The 22,747-nt window shown below is 41.8% G+C and overlaps 1 protein-coding gene and 1 non-coding gene across 2 annotated transcripts in view; one reads left to right on the forward strand and one right to left on the reverse strand.

Moving 5' to 3' along the window:
* The window catches only part of Mosmo (modulator of smoothened), a 56,416-nt gene that overhangs the window by 14,986 nt on the left and 18,683 nt on the right, over positions 1-22,747 (forward strand). The gene's annotated exons all lie outside the window — the stretch shown is intronic.
* LOC127190233 (small nucleolar RNA U13) lies at positions 20,821-20,925 on the reverse strand. Its single transcript, XR_007830734.1, has one exon. It is a non-coding gene; the product is annotated as a small nucleolar RNA U13 (small nucleolar RNA).

Consider the following 22,747-nt stretch of genomic DNA (forward strand, 5'->3'; position numbering starts at 1 on the left):
TATATTAGATATATTAGTTACCTTTTCTCATCGCTTTAACAAAATACCTGACAGAAGCAGGTACCTGAGAAGGGAGAGGCTTGTTTTGACGTAGAGTTTCATCGTGGTGGGGAAGGCATGGCACCAGGAGTGCAAAGCATCTATTCACATCCATCTGCAGGCAGATAGAGGTGGGGGCGGGGTGAGCTCCAGTTCTCAGCTCGCCTTTTTATTCAGTCAGGGACCTTTGTCCATGGAATGGTGTCACCCACATCTAAGTCAACCCAGTGGAAAACTGCTGATAGACATGACCAGAGAGTTGTCTCATAGGTGAGTCTAGATTCTGTCAGGAAGACAATAGAGCATCACAGTAGGTCATGGAAGAAGTATGCAAATTAAATACTGGCTTATAATTAGGCAAATTTATTCTAAGATGTATTCATTTTTTTAAAAAAGGGAGGGGCGCTGTGGGTGTGCACACACCATACCCACAGGGGCCAGAAGAGCCTGTGGGATCCCGTGGAGCTGGAGTTACGGGCAGTTGTGAGCTGTCTAACAGGGGTGCTGGAAACTACACTAGGGACCTCTTCTAAAGACAAAGCAAATTTACATACTGGTAAGAAGGATGTACTTGTTTAATTTACATGAAGAATTCAATCTTGGCTGAATATTTGCTGCTGTAAGGCATAAAATATCATCAACATTTTTCATTGATCAATATTTTGATTTGATGATTGTCATGCTGAGAATGCTACTTCACATAAATACATAGTACAAAATGGAAAAAGGTTTAAGGTCATTTCAGGTTTGGTTGGCAATTCTGTCCTAATCCTAAGCCAAAATTCATTTAATGGTTTTTCTTTAATGAAACTGAAGTCAGCATCTCAAACAGTTTTTAAAATCAAATATTCTGACACAGTGTAATCCAAAGAGAACTTATTTAATAAATGCTGAAGAATGATAACAGGAAACACTGAAAGTCTTTGTCCTCCATGATGTCCAGAAATGTCTGTGTGTACAATAAAAACTACAGTTCACAGGGTAGAGGAGTCTCAAACCTGAGCTGGGGTGTCTCAGGCAGTCTTCTTTCCTTTGCACGGAAAGATGGCTTCAGTACAAAATCCAAGTGTGTTTGGAACCCAGAGTGCAGGGAAATCCTGCAGTGCACAGCCCAGCACAGCTGGAAACACCCCGGCTTTGTTATGTTTGATTTCGTGTTGATTTTTGTTTATTGGATTTTCAGAAACCTTTTGCTGCCAGGTGATGGAGGATTATACTTTTAGTCCCAGCACTCAAGAGGTAGAGGCAGGCAATCTCTGTGACTTTGAGGTCCACAAAGTGAGTTCCAGGACAGCCAGGCCTGTGGAGAGAGACTTGTTGCAACAAACAAAACCTTTATTGCAAGTATTATTGCATTGGTGTATGGGGATGGTGCCCATGTGGAAATCAGAGGACAGCCCTTGGTGGTCAGTTCTCTCCTTATACAACTGGGTTTCTCTCTGTAGCCCAGTGTGTCCTGAAACTTGCTCTGTAGACCAGGCTGGCCTCGAACTCATAGAAATGCAACTGTCTCTGCCTCCCAAGTGCTGGGATTAAAGGTATGTGCCACCACTGCTGGACATGGAACCACATTTTTGAAGTTTCCCTTGAGGTTTCCTTTCCTTTATGAATTTCATTCCCCTAGTTGGGGATGGATAGCCCCCACCTTTAATCCCAGCACTGGGGAGGCAGAGGCAGGTGGATCTCTGAGTTCAAAGTCAACCTGGTCTACAGAGTAAGCTCCAGGACAGCCAGTACTACTCAGAAAACTCTGCCCCCCCCAAGCTACCCCCCAAAAGAATTTCATCCCCTACATTTTAAAACTCTGCCTTCCCAAACTAAAGAGCATTTGACAAACTCTAAGGTGACCTGGCAGGTTTTGCTCTATATTGTCATTCCTTCTACTTCACCAACTGTTTCCTGAGCTTCAGCTGGTACCAAAATCACTTAACTTAGACAGTCTGCTATCAGTGACTAAGTGAATTCATGTGTGATGGAGCTGTGGTCTCATAGACACTGGTTTATTGACGATTAGGTTACTTTGTGATTGTGTGAGACAACATAGAGATATAAGGAAGAGAGTGGCAAAGAGCACACTTGGCCGACCTGTGCTTTACACAAGAGATGGTGGGAATGTATTACAGTATGAGCCGACTTTGAGGTGGTTCACCCAGCAAGGAAGGCAAATAAAAATAGTCATGAAATAAAGGTGTAAAAACCAGTTGTTAGTGAATTCTGTGTCCTGTGAAAAGGAACTAACTAAGGAAAGTAGGCAAATAACTTAGGTAGCCAGGCAGCTGCTGGAGACTGTACAGAGTAAATTGATGAGAGGAACAGTTAAGAAATTTGGTTGGCTGTTTCTTAAAGTATTTTATGTGATAAGTCTCCAAACAATTTTTTAACATTACATCATTTTGAAAAAAAAAATCTCTTCCTTAATTAGAATCAAATGGAATTCCTTTTTTTTGTTTGTTTTTGTTTTTTGAGACAGGGTTTCTCTGTGTGGCCCTGGCTGTCCTAGACTCACTTGTAGACCAGGCTGGCCTTGAACTCACAGCAATCCACCTGCTTCTGCCTCCTGAGTGCTGGGATTAAAGGCGTGCACCGCCAAGCCTGGCACCCCTGAGAAGTCATTGCAGTGTCTGGCTTTAAAAATGTAATGTTATGTAATATATCAGATAAATTGTTATGAAGATCTAGGCCCAAGAGTTCTGAACAACTTTAAAAAGAAGATTGGCAACTGGATTAATTTGAAAATGTGCTTTTTATCAGAACTGAAACTATTCATAGTATTATAGTATAGTATTATGTTTCTTTTTTTAGGTTGCCTTTTAAAGATTTACTTTAGAATTTTCTGTTCAAAATAGTCCTTTATGGGAACTCTCCTACTTGTTTGTGAATGTCAGTGATGATGAAACATCTTTGTTGGAGTTTCTAAGATTTTGACTCTGGATAAATATTCCAGAAAAATCAAACTGTTCTGCCCAGATATTCTCAAATAATAAACTCCGAGCGCAGCTGTGGAAACAGACCTGGTACATTTCCTAACTAGTTCTTTCTACTGAACACCTAAGTATTTAACTTGCATCCTGTCCCCTTTTCAGTTGTTTTGAGACTGTGTAGATGAGCCTATGTGAAACGCTTCATACTGTGGCTCTAAGGAAGCACTCGGGGTAATAACAACTGCTGTGCCCATCTCTCCAGATCTGAGAGTGACTTATGGGTGCCCTTTATTTTCTTTATGTGCACATGTGTATATGGGTGTTTGTGTGTGTGCAGGTGTGTTTGTGTACCCGTGCACATGAGACCTGAGCCTGAAGTTGGAAGTCTTCAATAACTGCCCACCCTATGTGTTGAGGCAGAGTCACCCGAACCTAGAGAGCTTCCGTACAGTTCGTCTCTCTAGCCATCTTGCTCCTGGGATCCCCTGTGTCTCCCTTCTCAGTGCTGGAATTACAGGTTGGCCACTGTGTCTGCATGACACTGAATGCCCGCTCTTATGCTTGCGCAGAAAGTGCTTTAACCACTGAGGCACCTTCCCAGCCTGGGTGGCCTTTATTTCATATTCGTGTCTTAAGGTAGAGCTGAGGACAAAACTGGTTTTTTTTTCTGAACCAAAATACTTGAGATCCCATTTGGGAGGTGAGAAAGAAAACTGCTAAACACCTACTCCCCTTGTGCAATCTCAGGAGGACTGAATCTCTAATTTGTTTCCTGCCCTAGTCCTTGCCTGCAGCAACTCTGCCTCAGTATGGAAATGTCTCTGTCCCTTTGGGGATACTTGCCAGGCTGAGCCAACAGATAGTCTCCAGGGTCTTTATTACGGCTATTTAACCATAACCTTTGGGTAGATCATCTGAATACAGTTTTCCTTTTGAAGTCATTATATCTTCATGTTTCTAGATTCACAGTGAGGTGTTATTTTCCTAGGTCTTACCATCCAATTTAAGAAATGTATGGTCTTTTATCCAGAAAGCAGAAAGCATATATAGATGATAATCAATAAAAACTATTACTTTTAATTAAACTATTCAGATTTTCCCTTCTTGATTTCAAGTTTTGAGAATGGGGTCATTATAGCAGGTGCTTTTGCACATGTGTGTATGCACTCACTTTTCAGTGTCTATGAATGATTGGGTTCAGGAGCCACAGCCATGACGCACAAGTCTGTTATGTAAATTGCTTATATACCAAACCATTCTTCTGTTTGCCTTTTGTTTGTTTGTGGTTTTTTGTTTGTTTGTTTGTTTGTTTGTTTGTTCGAGACAGGGTTTCTCTGTGTAGCCTTGGCTGTCCTGGACTCACTTTGTAGACCAGGCTGGCCTCGAACTCACGGCGATCCACCTGCCCCTCCCTCTCGAGTGCTGGGATTAAAGGCGTGCGCCACCACACCCAGCTTCTGTTTGCTTTTTTAAATCTCAGTTATTTATCTTTAATACAGAGGAAATGGTGTATAAATAGTTGTACATTGTATTGTTTTAGGGGTTGTGGCAAGGAAAAATACAAGCCTTCAGTGTAGGTGCAGTTTTCCCCTCATACTTGGATATTTTCAGTATGGGGTTGATTGCATCTAAGATGTGGAACATGTGGATACTGTGTACAGCCAACTATATGCCGTGCATATAAAAGTACCTTCTTTTACTGTAATTAGTCAGTTACATATAGTAGAAGTTCTAATATATATGTTGTACTCATTGCAGCCCTATCATTGATAAGTTGCAGAACACTGGGATTCAGAAAGGATTTTTTTTTTAAACATCAGAAGCACATAATTAAATACTCGAAAAATCCCAAAGGCTGTTTTCAGCTTATTTCTGAAACAACTGCTTCCTTCTTTAATTGTCCTCTTAGGAAACTTAGTATTTTTGGAATTATTATGTGTAATTTACTTAGTGGTATTTCTTTTCATCTTGCTTTTTCAAAAACCTTGCTTTTCACAAGGCTGTAGATCACACAGCTCATGCTCTGTGTCTGCCCTGCACTTGGCTCTCCCTCCCCATGAACTTGAGTGAGCATATGTCAGCAGAGCATTTCTTCTCCTGCCCTTCTGTAGTGTTCATGCTTTAAAAAGTCACAAAGGCAGATTGTTTAATGCACATTCTTGACATTTTAATACCTCCGATTTGAAAGCATTCTTTCTCTGAGCTGTTAGACCCAAGTATGATTCATTAAATGAAACAGGGTTCCTGTAGTTCCTCCTCCACCGAGCCTTCTGGCCCTGTCGTCTGTCTGGTGCTGAGAAATAGGCTTTCCTTAACGTGGTACATATTAGGTCTGTGATTTAAGGAAATGCACTTTGCTTTTTTAAACTTTTACTTTTCCATTGATTTTTTTTTTTTTTTTTAACTTCAGAATATGATTTAGCCATCAATTGACCTAGAACTCTAGACACTGAAATCTGCTTGAAAGGAAAATGCTGTTACATTTTTAAAGCCTTTTAGGTAGATATTTGGATGTCTGGTAAGAAATCAATCTCCCCCCATTCCCCACCCCATTGCTCAGCCACTCTCAGAAACTCTGTGCCACCCTTGTTACCCCAGCACACCTTGCAGGCCAGGCTTCCAGTGGAGGGATTCTGAATCTCTTAATGATCAAATTATAAATATCACAAAAACTGGTGGTAGTGTAAAGACTATTTCCTCGGCTTTCTCTTGCTATAAGCCCATGCTTCTCTGTGCTACCCCTAAATTCTGAAAATTTCCTGGCAAAAAGCTTTCCAAGTCCATTAAATTTGAAGAAAATCCATACAGAGGCCATCACATGTTATCTCAGACTCTAGATGGAATCTATACTAACTATCCTGTTCATTATTGGGAAGAATACCCCTGGCTAGTATTCCCTTGCGTTTAATTTTGTAGATATTTACAAGCTGTCATGCATGCATCACTGCAGGAGAAGACTCAAATGTGAAAAAGTATCTGTAAATCAAAACTGTACCTTCCATAGCTGGGCGTGGTGATACACACCTTTAATCCCAGCACTCAGGAAGCATAGCAGGCAGATCTCTGTGAGTTTGAGACTCGCCTGGGTTACAAAGTGAGTCCAGGACAGCCAGGGCTACACAGAGAAACTCTGTCTCAAAAAAACCAAAACACCAAACAAAAACAAAACAAACCCCCTGTACTTTCCTGCTGTCTTTTGGGAATGACACAACCACTGCAGTTGTGAACTTACTGCTACTGTGGCTACTACACAGGATCAGTCAGCATCCAACAACTCAGTGATCACAAAATATAGGGAGGGAGCTTGGTGGGTGTGGTCATGAAAGGGCAGAGGTAGGAGAGTGGGGTTGGGGAGACCAGAGTGGATGTGATCTAGATACATTGTGTGGTGTGGTGGTTTAAAAGACAGTGGCCCCCATAGGTCCATAAGGAGTGGAATGCTAGGAGGTATGGCCTTGTTGGAGGAAGTGTGTCATTGGGGGTGGGCTTTGAAGCTCCAAATAGTCAAGCCAGGCCCAGTGTCTCTCTCTTCCTGCTGCCTGTGGATCCAGATCTTGTGCAGTAGCAGCAAGTGCTGCAATTGCTCTGCCGTCCCTGTAGCTGCTAGAGACATACGTAAGGCCTGAGGCCTACTGGCCTCTGAGTTGCTACAAGTAGGAGCTCTGTGATGAGATGAAAGGTGTCCTGTGGCCCTGTGATTTGGTCACAGTCTCTTAGTAATATCTGTGTTCTGGGCTGTGGCCCTCACAAGTGCTTCCCGGTCCCACCTGAGACAGGAGGCTAGAAAGCTGATATTTGGTTAAGGTGTGGTAAAGTACCTTTTTTAATGATTTATTTATTTATTATGTATACAGTGTTGTGTCTACATGTGCACGCCAGAAGAATGAACCAGATCTCATTATAGATGGTTTTGAGCTACCGCGTGGTTGCTGGGAATTTAACTCAAGACCTCTGGAAGAGCAGCCCGTGCTCTTAACTTGTAAGCCATCTCTCCAGCCCAAAGTACCTTCTTTTATTTATTTATTTTTAAGTACCTTCTTTTTTGAGATGGATATCTAGTTGGGTTCTGGTGAAATGGTTTCTTTTCAGCCAGATTTTTTTTTTCTTTCCTCTTTTGGTTTTTCCAGTCAGGGTATCTCTGTGTAGCCTTGGCTATCCTGGACTCACTTTGTAGACCAGGTTGACATTGAACTCACAGAGGTCTGCCTGTCTCTCTCCCAGAGTGTTAGGATCACCATGCATGGCCTCAGCCAGTTGTGGATTGTTGTTGTTGTTGTTGTTTGTTTGTTTGTTTTGTTTTTAAAGAACTCATGTTCTGGGCTTATTTCAAAACAGCTAATTTGCCCTTTTCCCAGCTGGCTGCTTGAGGCAATCTCTTGTTGATCATCACTGTGAGAATCCAGAAAAGTTCCTAGGACAGCGGGCTCGTCCCACCTGAGGCTGGCCTTATTGGAGTTTCCAGCTCTCAGCCTTGACCACAGCTTTCAGGAGCCTATCCAGGCATAGTGGGGTTTTTCCTTTCCCAAAGCCAGCTTCTGGTCCAGGTTTGGTTTGTTCTGTGAAATGGGCTCTTATCTTATAGCTCAGAACTATCTTGTGATCTGCTTGCCTCGGGCTACCTACTTCCAAGTTTTGTAGGTGGTGGTTTGCCCTGTAACCCCATGTCTCTGAATTGACATTTAGTTTGCTTAGACTTTTCTTGTTCCGTGAGTGAGAGACATACAGCCTTTCCATGCCTGACAGAAATGAGAAGTTACTACTAATCTTGTTAGTTTATGCCTGTGTGGTTTGGAGAAGTTACTGTTACACAGGCATCACATTCTTAGGTGCTGGCATATTAATTGCTAATATACAGGAAAGCGCTTTGACTTGTATGTTGATCTTGCTTCCTACAAACTTTATTAATTTTGGCAATATTTTAAAGGATTTAATTACCTTTCTTGAATGCTCTGGCTAGAACTTCTAGTGCAAATATCCTTGTCTTACTCTTGATCATAGAAGGAGAATGTTTAGTCTCTCTCCACTAAGCATATTAGCTGTGGGTTGGTTTGTTTGTTTGTTTGTTGGTTTGAGCCAAGGTTTTGCCATGTAGCCCAGGTTGGCCTTAAGTTGTTGGTTATCCTCCTGTCTCAGTCTTTCAAGTCCCTTTTGGTTTGGTTTGTTGTTGGGTTTTGTATAATGTTTATTTGATTAAGCAGGTTCATTTTTCTCCTAGACATAGTGGAAACTTTTTTTTTTTTAAGTTTGTACTCTCAGGACCACTATTGATACTGAATTTTGTTTACTTACTTTTTGAGACATGGTATCCAGGCTATCCTGGAACTCAGTATATAGCACAAGCTGGCACTCATGCTGATCCTCCTGCCTCAGCTTCCAAATCCTAGAATTACAGGCATGAACTGCCATGTCCAGCTGATAACACTGAATATTCCAGAGTCTATTCTGAACTCTTCAATTGTGTTTATATTCGTTTCTGCTTATTATAAACTTGTACATGATTTCATCACCTTGTGTCTGCAACCACAGTAAGGATCAGACATGCATGTTGTGTCTACCCATGCTTTTATTCTTTTTGGTTCTGAGTAGAGTTCCGTTGTATAAATATGCCAGAGTTTAACCATGCACGTGTTTGTCTTCCTATGGCAACCCAGAAAAATGCTAGCACATAGAAGACATCCAGTGTGTGTGTGTGTGTGTGTGTGTGTGTGTGTGTGCATTTGCCATTTAGTGTACATACGTAAAGATACCAGGTAAGAAATTATTTGAATAATTTCAGAATTAGGACATAATGACCTGGATAGGAATGATAACATCAGGAATAGGAGGGAAGAATAAATAATGAAAATTAAGAAACAAAATGGTTTTTTTTTTTTTTACAAATTAGAGGAGACCATGTGAGATAAGCAATAAAAGTAGCTCCAGGATTTCTAAACTGGATGACTAGGGCTGTAATTGTCCCACTGTTGGAATAGCTGCCTTCATCTTTTATAGCTTTTATGGCCAAGACTTAGAAGAAAGCCTAGAATAAAATAATGAGCATTATATTTGATTGAGTGATAAAGGAGTGAATGAATGAAAAAAGAATAAAGGAAATCAGGAAGATATGTCTTAGGAGCATTGTGTATTTATAGTCATAATAAGACATTAAAGCAAACCAGGAATAAGCTGAGATCCTGGAAAGGAGGAGGGCCCAGGCCTTGCAGGAGCTACAAGTGGTACCTTTAGCGATGGAACAACAGAAGTGTACAGGAAAGCACAGCATTAGCTCCAGGAAGTAGCCATCAATGTAAACACTGACGAAAACGACTAGAGAAGATTGAGAGGACATGGCGGAAATTGGTAAAAATGAAACACATTACAGAATATAGATGTAATCAGTGGAGATGAGAGAGAGGCACGGTGGTAATCTGAGGGAGAATCCCTCAAGGGAAGTGTAGCTCACTGTGCTATTTGTTGTTGTTTGTTGTTTTGTGGGGAGGGGACAATTACGTTGATGTTTTCAAGATCATCTCAGTATATTAGAAAGTGAAAAGATTTATTAGTCTATGGCAGTTGTCAAATTGGTATGTGTACAAGACTAACATGGGCATTTTACTTAAAATGTAGTTAATTCAGCCGGGCATGGTGGCGCACGCCTTTAATCTCAGCAGGAGGATCTCTGTTCAAGACCAGCCTGGTCTACAAAGCGAGTCCAGGACAGCCAAGATTACACAGAGAAACCCTGTCTCGTAAAAACAAACAAACAAAAGCAGGTAATTCACATTCTTACTGAGAATGGCAGTAGAACTGGAGACCACAAATAAACAAATAATAAATACCCAAGCGATTCTGTCACAGTTAAATGCTGAGACTGCCAGTAACAGTGACCCAAGGAATAAAGAGTGAGCGAGGCTAGAGGTGGGTGTGAAGGGCGTTCATTTGGAAAGGTTAAAGGTGAGAGGGCTAAGCTTTCGAAGAGTAAGCCTTTCCTAAAAACAGACGGAAGGAGCTGGTGCTGGAAGTTTTGAGGTGAGGCCCTGCCATCGGAAGCTTCTAGGTAAAAAAGGCAGATGAAGTGGCATCGTTACATGACCTTGACTTACTTCTTTCTTCCTTCTTTCTTTTTTAACTGAGGACAGGCTATCTTCTCTGGACAGCACAGGGAACCTGAAGAGCAGGGAAGGCCTAGAGCAGCTGCAGCAGAGAACACAAGGAAGCCAGTAAAGGAGTCTGAGCCTGGGCAAGCTTCCGTGCACGAGCTTATGTAGACCAAATCAGCAGCCACCTGACCTTGATCATTTTACCTGGCTCCAGGCATCTGATAGTTTCCACAACAGAACTGTGCAGTTATATGCTGATCAAGACTAAGTGGGCTCTCCCTTTCACTACAAGGCAGCTGAGCTTAGTTTGTTTTAGATTGTAGGTGATGAATGCGATACAAGTTGAGGTGGTTATCTATAGTGACTCGAATTTATTGCCAAGAGACATGTTAAATTGTGTGGTCAGTTTAGGCTTGAGCCTTTCTGAAATGTCAGTCATGTAAGAAGAACTATAGTGGAAAACAGTTGCATAAAGTACAGTCCACTGAAGGATGAAGGAGCACATGGCTGTACCCCTCCAGATTAGGTACCTGAAATATTTGGCTTGCATTGTTGGTTCAACTTATCAATATTAACAACACGGCTAGTTTTAAAAAATAAATGTGTGACAATCATTGTTCTTAGCTTTTTCACAAAGCAAATTCATTTAAAGGCTCCCAACAACCCATGAAATAGTTATTGCCATTTTATAAATTTAAAAAAAAAAAAAAAAGTGGAAAGGATAATTAGCTTGCCTGGGGTTATAGAGTAGATAACTGACCGTGAGTCCCAGGCCTACTTGCTATGCAGCTTGCTGTGCTCTTAGCCACTGTTTTTGCTGCCTTTCACTAGTCCTTGTGTTAAGGATAACTTCAGACAGCTTGGCAAGCTGTTCCCACATCATCTGAAGAGTGTGTATAAGAACAAACATATAACCAAGTAAAACGAAAGAGTCCACGCTGATACAATTGTAGTTAATTCATAGTATGACATTTCGGTATTTTAAGAAACATGCTTTCTAATGCTGCTTCAAAAGAGAAAAATGCATAGGAAAGATAGCTTTATGGGATGCTGAGGAGATGGCTCAGCCGGTTAGGTGCCTGCTGCACAAACCTGAGGACCTGAGCTTGGTCTCCAACACCCACGTAAAAAGCTGGGCATTGTGGTGTATGCCTTTTAACCCTTCTGCTGTAAGCCATGCAGACAGGGGGATGCCTAAAGCACACTAGCCAGCGCTGGCCTTGGTATCCATAAGCCAATGAGTTCAATGAGATGTTGTTCTGCATCCAACAGGAAGCGCACACTCTGGGCAGAAACAGTGAAGTGCAAAGGTCAAAGGAGCTCAGGCCTCCGAAACCCAGGCCAGGAGGCAACAAAGGCCAGGCCTGGGCGAGTTGGTGGCTGCTCCTTGAGCAGCCTGTAATGGAGGCTTACTCACCAGGTAAAATGGCTGCTTTGGGAACAGCCAGCCACTTGCTCCCACAGAAGGGCACTGCGCTAGAAAGATGGAGGCACCAATCCTCACTGACATAGCAGCCAGGAGGCATGGCTGGCTGATGGCAGCCAAGCCCCAGGGGTCCAGCAATGAATTCTTAGGGGAGGAGGGGAGCCCTTCCTTCCCCAGAATAAATGACAAGTATCAGATGATCTTTGGTGAAACAGATGATGCTGACCTTCTTATTTCGTGTGAAACAGGGACTTCTAAACCTTGGGCGAGGGGAGGGGATTTGAGAGTGGATGTGTTTCATTCACTGGGGCTAGGGGTGCCAGAGATACTTGACTTACATATAGTAACACAGTCCTATCGTAAGAGGCGGAGCACAGTACTTAATTATCTTATGGGTTGAGGAAGGACTCCAGGTGTGGATAAAGGTCAGTGCTTGAAATCCAAAACACCGAGAGATCTCATTAGCATAGGGTGGGTGTGTCCAGGAGTCCCTAGATGCTTGCTGAATGGATTTCTTACCAGGAAAGGCTTGGGTTTGTAATCTCCCTGAAGGTTACATGATGTTCCTTAGAAGATCTGGGGTTTCCCAGGTCAGGTAGAGAAGGAACCCAGCTAAGAAAGGGAGTCTGTTATTTTATACCAAACTCCGAGGTTATCCAGAAATGCCAGACTTTGGCTCTAACAGAAGGGTCCACAATGAGAGACTCAGTTTCAAAAAATAAGGTGGAAAACAATGAAGACACTCAGCAGCTGTCTCTGGCCTCCATGTGCACGCACACAAACAAACATGTAGATTGTCTACTGTATATACACACATGCAGCCACTAACTGCCAACAGCTCCTCACCTAGGAGAGGGACATCATGTGAGACCTCTATGGTTCTTAACAATTTCTCTGTTGTTGGCCATGAGCCATCATGGATAGAAAAACATCTGTGAATAAAGATGATTAGGTTTAGATCCTGAAAATAAAAATAATGTGGTCTACATTTGTTAAGATTTCTGTGCCACAGTTAACCCTGATATTAAAGGGATTTTACTGCATCATAGTTACTGTTCTTGTTGCTGTGATAAAATACTCTGAAAAGCAACCTAAGGAAGGAAGGACTATTTTGGCTTACAGTTGGAGGTTCCCGCCCCCCCATCATGGGAAAGTCGTGATGGCAGGAGTTTGAGGCAGCTGGTCACATAGATCTGAAAGGAAGCAAAGCAAGACAGGAATGCTGTGCTCAGCTTACTTTCTTATACAGTCCAGAATCCCAGCCTGTGAAATGGTGCCAGCCACATTCAGGGTGAGCCTTCCTACCTCAATTAATCAAGAAAATACCTTGAAAATATCAGCATTCTCCAATCTAAATAATCCTTTACAAGTATCCTTGGGGGCTTGTCTCTCAGGTGACCCTAGATCCTGCCACGCTGACAATATAATTTATTCCACATACTCCATAGTCATGTTTACTTACTGAATTTTTTTTCTAGTATAGGTCTGGTTTTCAGGGGAATCATGGATAGCAGTGATTCTCAACCTGTGGGTCACAATTCCCTTGACAAACCTCTACCCCAAAATATTTACATTACACTCATAATAGTCATAAAAATTATAGTTATGAAGTAGCGACTAAGATAATGTTACAATTGGGGGTTACCGCAACATGAGGAGCTGTATTAAAGGGTCGCAGCATTAGGAAGGTTAAGAACCACTGATGTGTAGAATGAAAGTCTTTTAGGATAAACCCAGGGATCAGTAGTAAGTTGTCCTGATCACCCTAGGCCACTGTCTGTGTTCTCCAGAGATCACATCTCCCACAAATGTAAGATAATTAATGAGCGATTGATTTCTTCTGCAAAGGTTTGTGTTTTCTGCTGTGGAAAATTAAAGGTGTTATCGTCTTAAATTTCAATGTGATGCCAAATATAACCGCAGTAAAAGCAGAAGTTCCTCTTTAAGATTAAATGGAAGAGCTGTCAGAATTAGAACGTGCAGCTTTCAAGCTCTCTACTCTAAAAGAGCTGCGCAGTCTAATTCTCAGAGCTCTTTGCAGAAGAACTCAATCCCTTTTTCACATCAATCTTTAATCAAGAAAACACCCCACAGGCTTACCTCCAGCTGGTCATGTGGAAGTATTTTTCTCAATTAAGAGTCTCTCTTCTTTGCTAGGTGATGGTGGTACATGCCTTTATTTTTTATTTTTTAATTTATATATACACTTTACATCCCGATTGCAGGCCCTCTCGGTCCGTCCCTCCCACTCTCTTTTCCCTGTCCCCTTCCTCTTGTCTCATAAAAGGGGAGCCCCCTCCCACCAGTCCACCCCAACAGCTCATCAAGTCACATGAGGATTGAGCCCCTCCTCGAGATCCACTGAGGCCAGGCAAGGCAGCAGGGTTAGGGCAAAGTGATTGAAAGCAGGCCACACAGTCCATATCATAGACAGCACATGCTCAGCTTACTAGGGGACCCACATGAAGATCAAACTGTCCATTGGTTACATATATGTAGGGGACCTGGGTTTAGTCAGTACATACTGTTTGGTTGGTGCTTCTGTCTCTGTAGATGCTCCCCCGCCCCATGGATTTAGGTTAGTTGACTCTGTTGGTCTTCTTGCTACCTTCTTGTCCCCTCCAGGTCCTTCTATCCTTCCCCCAACTCTTCCACAAGACTGCTTGAGCTCCACCTAATGTTTAGTTATGAATCTCAGCATCTGATTTGATCAGTTGCTGGATGGAGCCTCTTAAAAGATGGTTATGCTAGGATCCTGTCTGTAAACATAGCAGAGTATTGTGGTTTTTTGTTTGTTTGTTTTTCGAGACAGGGTTTCTCTATGTAGCCTTGGCTGTCCTGGACTTGCTTTGTAGACCAGGCTGGCCTCGAACTCACAGCAATCCACCTGCCTCTGCCTCCCGAGTGCAGGGATTAAAGGCGTGCACCACAACACCCAGCTGAGTAGCAGAGCATTGTTAACAGTGTCAGGGGTTGGCTTTCTCCTATTGAGGTGGTGGTGGTGGTGGCATCTCAGGTTGGGCCAGGCATTGGTTGGTCATTCCCTCAGTCTCCACTCTATCTCTGCACATCTTGTAAGCAGGGTAAATTTTGGTTTGAAGGTTTTGTTGGTAGATTGGTGTTCCCCTCCCACCACTATAGATCTTGCCTGGCTAGAAAGTGGCCTCCTCAGTCTTGTGTCCCCCACTGCTAGGAAGCTCAGCTACAGATATCCCATATCCTCCCTGCAGCCTACCCCGTTGCAGGTCTCCAGCTTGTCTCGGTGATGCTCCCACACTCACTTTCCCTTTTCTCTCCAGGCCCTCAAACCTTCCCTCCTCACTCTCTGATCCACCCCCTCTTGTCTCCCTCCCCACACCCTCACCTATCCAGTTTCCTCTCTTGGGCCTCCTTGTTACTTAGCTTCTTTGGGTCCGTGATTTGTAGTATGGTTATCCTGTAATCATGTCTTTCTGGGCCTGGGCTACCTCACTCAGGATGATCCTTTCTAGTTCCATCCACTTACCTGCAAGTTTCATGATTTCCTGTTTTTAATAGCTGAGTAGTATTCCATTGCCTAAATGTACCTACTTACCTTCCTTCATTTTTTTTTTTTGTTGTTGTTGTTGTTTATTTGTTTGTTTGAAACAGAGTTTCTTTGTATAGCCTTGGCTGTGTTGGACTCTCTTTGTAGACGAGGCTGGCCTTGAACTCACAGAGATCCAGCTGCCTCTGCCTCCTGGAGTACTGTGATTACAGGCGTGCACCACTGCACCCAGCTTTTTTCTTTTCTTTTTTTTTTTTTTTTTTTGGCCATCCTGGACTCACTTTGTAGACCAGGCTGGCCTCGAACTCACAGCCACCACGCCCGGCTCTATTTTCTTTATCTCTATTCTTTGGTTAAGTTGTTTCCAGTTTCTGGCTATTATGGATAAAGCAGCTATGAATGTAGTGGGGCAAATGTCCTTGTGGTATGGAGGAGCATCTTTTAGGTATATGCCCAGGAGTGGTATAGCTGGGTCTTGAGGCAGTACTATTTCCAGTTTTCTGAGAAAGCACCAGATTGATTTCCAAAGTGGTTGTACAAGTTTGCAGTCCCACCAGCAAACTTTCAGTTACCATAAATGGAAAAAAAAACTTGCACGCCTTTAATCCCAGCACTCAGGAGGCAAAGACAGGTGAGTCTTTGTTGTGAGTTCGAGGCCAACATTGTCTACAGAGTGAGTTCCGGGGCAGTTAGGGCTACACATACATAGAAACCCTGTCTCAGAAAAAAGAGGAGGAGGAAGAGGAGGATTCCCTCCTTTCAGATGACTCTAGGTTGTGTCAAGTTGACAAAAAGCCTAGCCAGCACAATGTGTAACATAGATACTGCATTTTAGGGCTAAGCACTCAATAGCCACTTGTTCTCAGCACTGCCCTCTACAAGACGTTCCTCTGAGCAAGGTTGAAAGCATGCTAATCTATGGTATTATAAACACAGTACACTCCTTTTTGAGGAGAAGGTGGTCCACAGCCTGTGGACTGCTGCAATTAAGGCAAATGCAAATACCCATTGGTGTTGGAGATAGAACAAGGACATGAAGCTGATCCAAGGAATCTTTGTTCTTGAGCTAATTATATACAAGTGTTCTTCAAGGAAAAGAAACTGGACTGTGGGCTTTAGCCATTTGTGAGGAAGAGTGGATGGAGTAGGAGGACACATTTCAGAGAATGGAGCATGGAGAAGTCACTCCTGTGAGAGGAACCCCTCACACAGCCTTCCTCTTAGTGTACTGTGTTTTTCACTCCCAGTGAGTGCTTCTGTCATAGTCACTATCACTGCACTAACAAAGCTGCTGTGTCTGCTCTGGTAGCACACGCCTGTAATCCCAGAACTCAGGAGGCAGAGGCAGGCAGATCTCTGAGTTCAAGGCCAGCTTAGTCTACAAAGCAAGTCCAGGACAGCCAAGACTACAAGAGAAATCCTGTCTCAAGGGGGAGTCGGGTCTGCTCTGGTAGAAATCTGAGTGTTCCTGGGGATGTTTTTAGGGCTCCTGACTCAATGATAGTATTCTTAAAAGTTAGTAACATGTGATAGGGATTATTTTGAAGTAGTTGATTAGAAGCCTTATTTTCAGGGGTGTGGGCTAGGGACTGGAAAAATACCTCAGTAGTTAAGAGTGCGTAGTGCTCTTACAGAAGACCCGAAATCAGTTCCCAGCATCCACATTGGGCAGCTTCTGTGTAACAGCCCTGGCTGTCCTGGACTCTCTTTGTAGATCACGCTGGCCACAAACTCAGAGATCCACCTGCCTCTGCCTCCTAAGTGCTGGGATTTAAAGGCATGTGCGCCACTGGCCTTTTACTCTCATTGTCAGCATCACTGGTCTTAAACCAGCTCAGATTTACATAGAAGTTATTCATTTAGATGAATCAAATGAATTACTTCTGTCAAATTTATCTAAAGCAAGTATACAGTGTGATCTTTATTCAGAGCTGTCTCAAGATGCCATATAAACACTATAATTTAAATTCTACCTTTCTATCTGAATAACTTCAGCTTAGTCTTATTTCTACGTGTGTTCATAATTTCTCTACTTTTTCTGTTTTTCCTTTTGTACTCATAATTTCTTCTAGATCCACAGCATCTGTTCAAATCCCTGCATAATTAGAACATTTCACATTATATAGTATAAATATAATTTAGTACGTTTTACTTCAATTTGCAATACTTTATGCACATTTTAGAAGTTTAAAATATTAGACAAGTACTTTTTGTCTACGGGTAAAATTGTATGAATATATCTACATTTAGATAATACAGCATAAAAAAAATTTGTTAACTCACTGCCCACATTACCACTCAGTCCTGTTGAGCCAGAATAAGCTATCCTTAGAAAAACGATCAGCATCCTTGCGCATATTTTACACACATTGTATGTGCTCTGGAGACACTGAGCTAAGCCTTTCTTTAGTGAGTTCTTTTGTGTGTTAGGTGGCAGGAGCTTCAAGGCCTGGCCCTTGTCAGTGAAGACAGGCTCTGTATACTGGGAATGCAGGTTCTATTCATATTTATTGAATGGTTTCAGTTTATTTTGATGCCATGAGCTCATGAGCTTTAACCTCATTGATCAGGCAGCTCAGTGCTTTCCTCCCTTCGGTAATAGGACTTTGCAGATGAGAAAACCAAAATTGTATCAGCTTTTCCTACATGTTCAAATATGCATATGTTTGATGAAGTCAGCTCCCCATTTCTTCCCTCTAGTTCCTTCCCCACCTGCCTCATAACACCTCCAGTGTTATATCTTCCCCTCTGTAGGCTCCGAACCTTTTCAGACCTACTTTATTTGGTGTTCCTTAATGCCTATACCTCCCTTCCTACCCACCTACCCCAGGTAGGAGAGAAAAGAGGTTAATGAGAACAGGAGAAGTAGACCTTTTTAGACTCAGTTCCTTGGACTGGTTCCACTGTCTGTCGTCAGGATTCCAGCAGACCAGCAATTCAGCAAGGTGACTGCAGCTGCAGCAGCCGGAACCTGGGACCTGGAAGCATTCTCCGGGGTGTTTCATTTTAGGAGCATCTCGAAGTGGAGCAGTGAACAGCCAAGTGATAGGAAGTGATGCCAAAGCCAGAAGCCCAGCCTCTGTGTGTGTGTATGTATATATGCATGTGCGTGCGCGCGCGCACACACACACACACACACACACACACACACACACACACACACACACACACACACGTGCGCTCTCACAATCTGCACTAGGATGTTTATCAGCTGGCAAAGACCATGCCCTCACAAGAGACAGTTCCTCTTCTCATAGGCAAACACCAGTGTCCTCCCACAAGTCTGTTTCACATCCCACACTTGGGATCAAAACAAAAACATTTTTACATTCACTACGCCCCTCCTTTGAAAACTTCACCTTTCCCTTGACTTCTAAGCTGGCATCCTCAGATGAGAGAAAACATTTCTGGGTCAGAATCAACTCTAGTTCCATCCACTTATTTGTTAATTTCACTTTTTTCTTAACAGCTGAATAATAATCTATTATATAGATGTATGTATAAATAATCTTATTATATAAACGACATTTTTCATTTTCGTTTTCCAATTATCTGTTGATTGACATCTAAGCTATTGGCATTAGCTGGCTATTGGAAATACAGCAGCAATGAGCATGGGGAAGCAGGCATCTGTCGTAGGATGTAGAGTCCTTTGGGTACACGCTCAAGAGTGATATAACTAGATCACATGGTAGGCCTATTTCTAGCTTTTGAGACACCTCCACACTGATTTTCATAGTGGCTGCACCAGTCTGCAATCCCACTAGCAGCTAGTAATTCCCCTTTCTCTACAACCACACACTAGCATTTGCTGTCGTTTGTTTGTTTTGTTTTTAATCTTAGCCATTCTGACCATTGTAAGATGACATAAAGTAATTATAACTTGCATTTCCCTCTGGTTAAGTATGTTGAAATTTTTGTTGTTGTTGTTTTTACTTTTCTCAGACATCTCTATTTTTTCTTTTAAGAACTCCATTTAGTTCTGTGCCCCAAGACTTAATTGGGTTGTTTATTTTCTTGATGTTTAATTTTTGAGGTCTTTTAATATTTTAGACACTAGTCCTCTGTCAGATAAATGGCTGGTAAAGATTTTTTCCCCATTCTGTTGGCTGCCTCTTCACTTGAGTGATGGTTTCCTTTGCTGTATAGTTTTGTTTTTTTGGGGGGGGGGCCGGTTGTTTTTGTTTTTTTCATGAGGTCCCATTTATTACAGAGTCTTGTTTGGAAAGTCATTTCCTGTGCCTACAAATAGAATTAACAATTCTGGAAGTTTAGTTTCTTTAAAAAAACACAGTATAAGAATATGTTTTTATTTTAATCCTAGGTGTAGGCATATGGGGCTGCTTCTCAGCAATTGGCTGTGATTGTCCTCATGCCCTACCAGAGGTGTGGCTTTGCCTACTGCAGATGGTCTTTGCTATTGTGTAATGTTTGGGATTCTGGGGACTTTTTAGATAGTATATAAATGCTAGAGCCCTGAGATTGGGTTGTTGGTTTGTTTTTGATGTTTGGTTGGTTGGTTGGTTGTTGGTTGCTGTTGGTCAGTTTGATAAGTAATTATGTACAAAAAAGAAACAACAAGAAGAAATTAGATATCTTGAGGCAAAGATCAAACTTGCCCCAATGAACTTGACACCCCCCAATCTGCAGGAAGTAGTCTAAGGATAATGTTGCCTTCCCCTTCCAACCCCTGACTTTATTCAGGGATCTCTTTCCTTTTCCCTCTGTCCTTTTTTCTCTCTTATCTAGTGTTAGGGTGTTAGAAGGGAAGAAGAAAAAGGATGAGGAAGAGTGGAAGAAAGAAGAGCCTGTAAAGTAGCAGATGTCAGCTGCAGTGCCCTAGCAGAGCCAGCGCACCAAGGCCTTACTTATGTGTGAGGTCCTTGACCATTTAGGATTCAGTTTCATTTCTTTGTGAATTTAACCAGAACCATTTGTTGAAAATTCTATGGGGTTTTGTTTTTATTTTTGTTTTTTCAGTGTATATTTTTTACTTCTTTGTCAAAAACCTCGTTGTTGTAGTAGAAGTATGGACTTATATCTGGGTCCTCGATTCTATTTCATTGATCAGTGAACCTGTTTTTATGCCAACTGTGTGCTGTTTTTATCCTTTTCACTGTGCTGCAGCATAACTTGAAACCAGGGATGGTGATGCCTCAGCATTTTAATGTTCAGGATTATTTTGGCTATCCTTGTGTTTCCATAAGAAATTTAAGATTATTGCTTCAATTTCTGTGAAGAATTGTTTTGGGAGTTTGATGGGATAGTGTTGAATCTTAGATTGCTTTTGGTAGGATAGCCATTGTCACAATATTATTCCTCCCAATTATGAGCATGAGAAATCTTTCCGCTTTCTGTAATCTCTTAGTATATTCTCCATTTTTTTCTCCAATGTTTAAAAAAAAATTGTTCAATTCTTTCACATCCTCAGTTAGGTTTATCACAAGTTTGGGGGTTTTTGGATTTTTTTTTTTTTAAGCTATTGTAAATGTATTTTTTCCCCTGTTGTTCGTTGCCAGTTTATAGAAAGACTGCTGATTTTTTTGTAAGGTAATTTTTTTACAAAGTAATCCTGATACTTTGTTCAATGTGTTTTATCAGATGTAACAGTTTTCTGATGGAGTCTTGAGGGTCTTTTATTTGTAGAATCATATCTGCAAATAAGGATAATCTGACTTCTTCATTTCATACTTATATTCCCTTTTATCACCTTTACTTTTTGTTATTGTTCTAGCTGAGATTTCAAGTGCTGTATTAAGCAAGAGAGAAGATTTTTCTTGATTTTTTTTCTTTTTTTTTGTTTTGTTTTTTGTTTTTTTGTTTTTTCAACGTCAGACGGGTAATGTGCCCATGTCGTAACAAGGTTTAGTGGGCGACACATGTCACACAGAGGCGTGAATACCCAATCATCACGCTTATGAACCAAAAAAGGATCAATTTTTTTTCTTGATTTAAAAATTCTTGATTTTAGTAGAAATGCTTTGAGTTTTTCTCTGTTTAGCATGATGTTGGCTGTGAATTTGTGAGATGCTGGTGATAAAATTTATTCCCTTGGAAAACAAACACTATCTACCTGTTCCTCCTACAATCCCAGTGACAAACCAAGGTACAAGTTCATCAAAGTTTACTCTGGGTTAGGCTTAGTTACGCAAAGGGCAGTCAATGGCGTAGAGGTTTGCAGTAGGAGCTTGGGTGACTTTAAAGCAGCCACAGTAGAAGGTCTCCACCCAGCATAGATGCTGACTCTCCCATGCTATATAAATGGAGCCCCCCCCCCTCCCCTAATCCTTACCTGCCTGTATCATCCAGCCCTTCCCAGAGACCCTGAAGCCATGTGCAGCTTAGGGAAGGGTGGCCGTGGTTCTTGATCACTCCATCGCAGCCACAGGCCCAGCTGGGATGGTCTTTGGAAAGCAGACCCAAATGAACTCCTCAAGGTGGTAACAGTTTGGCTCCGAGAATAGTCCTGTTTGGCAGTTGCCTTTATTATGAGATGTGTCCCCTGTATTCCTAGATTCTCCAAGACTTTAATCATGAGGGATGTTAAATTTTGTCAAAAGCCTTTTCTGCATCTTGTCTTGAGCTGTCTCTGGGATGACACTGACTTGATCTTAGTGCATGATCTTCTTAATCTGTGCTTGAATTTGTCTTGCAAGTATTTTATTGAGAATTTTTGTGTCTATGTTCATCAAAGAGATAGGCCTATAATTTTTTGTTTGTTTGTTTTGTTTGGTCTTTCTCTGGTTTTGCAATCAGGGTAAAACTAGTTTCATAAAAAGACTTTTCAACTGTCCCTTTTCTGTTTTTCAGAGTAATTTGAGGACTGTTGGTGTTAGTTCTTCTTGGAAGGTCTGGTAGAATTCTGTGCTGATGCCGTCTGGTCTTGCTTTTTTTTTTTTTTTAAGTTAGGAGTGTGTGTGTTTGTGTGTGTGTGTGTGTGTGTGTGTGTGTGTGTGTGTGTGTGTGTGTGTGTGTGTGTGTACATGCATAGCACACATTGCCATGAGGAAGCTGGAGTTACAGATCGTTGTGCACTGTTGTGTGTGTGCTGGGAATTGAACCTGGGTCCTCTGTAAGAACAGCCAGTGATCTTAACTGTTGAGCTATCTCTCCAGCCCTAGTTGGAAGACTTTTTAAAAAATATTTATTCATTTTTTATGTACATAGGTGTTTTGCCTATATGAATGTCTGTGTGAGAGTGTCAGATCATGAAGTTACAGACAGGTCTGAGCTGCCATGTGGGTGCTGGGAATTGAACCTTGTTCCTCTGGAAAAGCAGTCAGTGTTCTTTTCCACTGAGCCATCTCTCTAGCCCCAGTTGGGAGATTTTTAATTACGGCTTCTATCTCATTGGTTGTTATGAGTCTGTTTAAATTACTACTTCATATTGATATAGCTTTGGCTGGTCATATATATCTAGAAATTCATCCATTTCTCTTAGATTTTTCCAGTTAGTAAAATAGAGATTCATTTTGTTGAGACAGGGTCTCACTTTGTAGCCCTGGCTGACCTTGAACACGCAGAGATCACCTGCCCCTTGCCTTCTGAGTGCTGAGGTTAAGGGTGTGCACCACCTCGCTTGGCCTTAGAACAGAGTCGTTGTTTTTAATTGTCTTTATGATTCTCTGAATGCCATAAATGTCTGTTGTAATGGCTTCTATTTCACCTCTAATTTCATTAGTTAGTTTGACTAAAGGTTTGTTAACCTTGCTAATATTTTAACAGAACCAACTCTTTGTTTCATTGCTTCTTTGTA

Source organism: Acomys russatus, chromosome 5 (assembly GCF_903995435.1).
Source record: "Acomys russatus chromosome 5, mAcoRus1.1, whole genome shotgun sequence".
Classification (NCBI taxonomy): domain Eukaryota; kingdom Metazoa; phylum Chordata; class Mammalia; order Rodentia; family Muridae; genus Acomys; species Acomys russatus.